The sequence below is a fragment of the Entamoeba histolytica genome, genomic scaffold, assembly GCF_000208925.1.
Source record: "Entamoeba histolytica HM-1:IMSS scf_1104750516793 genomic scaffold, whole genome shotgun sequence".
Lineage (NCBI taxonomy): Eukaryota > Evosea > Mastigamoebida > Endamoebidae > Entamoeba > Entamoeba histolytica.
In genome coordinates, this window is record NW_001915598.1 from 1 (window position 1) to 2043 (window position 2043).

Here is a 2043-nt window from a genome sequence, read left to right on the forward strand (position 1 = left end):
TATTATCATTTTTATTGTTTCATTTCTTCTTTTATAATGTGATTTGTTTTATAAATCTTCATTATAATATATTGAAAATTGTTTATGACAAATAAACAAAATGTGAATTAAATAACTGATGAATTAATTGTGATTTTAATGTCTTTCTATTATTACAAATAATATCATTATTCATTTCATTCATTATATTTATAATGTTGAAAATTGAATAATATTTGATGTTATTCATTGTAATAACATATTCATTTAATTCAATTGATAAAATAAAAATAAAGAAAGAATAACATGAATGTCACTTAGTAAATAACAAATATAGTTGCATTTTATATTTGACTGTTTTATTTCTTATATTATTCTTATTTATCATTATTATATTTAATTATATACTTCATTCACATTATTGTTGATTATTCTTTATTTCATCATATTTGTATTTCTTCTTTTATTTTATATTCATTTTCATCTTTCTTTTATTTTTCATATTATTTAATTGTTATATTTAATCAATTTAATAAACAATATTTCATATAATATTGATTTGATATTATTTGATTTTCTTTATTCTTAGTTTTCTTAATTTCTTCTTCAAAGAGTCTTTTCTATTATTCTTTATTTTGTATTTCTATCATTTCTTATCTTTCTATTTTGTTCTTTATTTTGATATTGTTTTTATCTTCTTTGTGTTTTATTATAATGTTTGTTTCTATTGAAGTTAATATTAAAGTGTTTATGAAGATGAAAATGAATAAAATTATGAATGAAATAAACCAAATTATTAATGTAGTGATTGCTATGATAATAATTATTAGTATGATAATAATTAATAATATAATGATTCATATAATTCTATCAATACAGATAATACATATTTCACTCATTCTTCTATCATTTATATTTATTGTTTGATATGAAATTATCTTGCTCTGATTATTTGTTTTAATATTATTTGTTATGTTTCTTGTCATTCATCATTTTCTTTAAAATTAAATAAAAAGAGAAAGAATCAGAAAGATTCAAATAAGTTAAAAAATAAAATTAATGTTGAATTGATAGAATAATGAAATAAAAGAAAATGATAAGAAAGAAATACATAATTATACAATTTGTACTAATGTATATGTTTATTCATTATTAGAATGTTATAAAAATGAATAATAAATAACACCTTTAACAAATAATAGAAAGACAGTGTATTGAATTAGTCATGTTGTATTATTATTTTTTCATTATATAATATTTAATTTATTCTTTTATTATTCTTTGTGTTATTTCATTTTATTATTTGATATTTATCATTGAAAACAATATTATTTAAATTAATAATACAATTATTTTCTATTGAATATTACAACACAATTCGTTGGTTATTCTCTTCATTTTTATTTTGACTTTCTTGTTTATTTCAATTTATATCTATTCATGTCATTTCTTTCATATATATCAATTATATTCATTAATTTTTATTCTTGTTTCAATTCTTGTTTCTTGTTGTTAATCAATTATTTATTATTACATCATTTGACAATAAAATGAGTATTATCCATTTTCTATTATTTTAAATAAAAATAAAAATTTTTAAAATAACCTTCTAATTTTAATAAAAAAAAAATGCACGAAGTGGGGTTTGATCCCACGCATCTTTCGATATCCGCGCCTAAAGCGGACGCCTTAGACCACTCGACCATTCGTGCTTCTCTTTATATTACTTTTTATTCTCTTATTAGTCTTTTTCTTCTTTTAACTCTTTCTTATCCGTGTTGTGTCTTATTCCTTTGAATATTATGTTTTGATATTTTCTTTATCATCATATTATTTATAGTATGTTCACTGTTTAACTCAATTTCTTTATTTCATAGTTTTTGTTCTTATTGTGATTTAAGTGTGTTAATGTGTTTTATTTGTGTTTTGATAAATTGAAATTTGTTAAATAAAAAGATGAAATGAATAAGACATATCATTATTAAATTATAATATTTCATAGTTAATACAACAATCTGTGTTTATTAGACATATCATTGAATGAAATATTACATTTTGTCATTG

General features: G+C 18.6%; 1 non-coding gene across 1 annotated transcript, besides 1 other annotated feature; it reads right to left on the reverse strand.

Moving 5' to 3' along the window:
• Window positions 1-538: 538 nt before the first annotated feature.
• Window positions 539-970: a repeat region.
• A 639-nt stretch (window positions 971-1609) lies between these two features.
• Window positions 1610-1691, reverse strand: EHI_034310. The gene has a single exon. It is a non-coding gene; the product is annotated as a tRNA-Leu (tRNA).
• Between the last annotated feature and the right edge of the window lie 352 nt (window positions 1692-2043).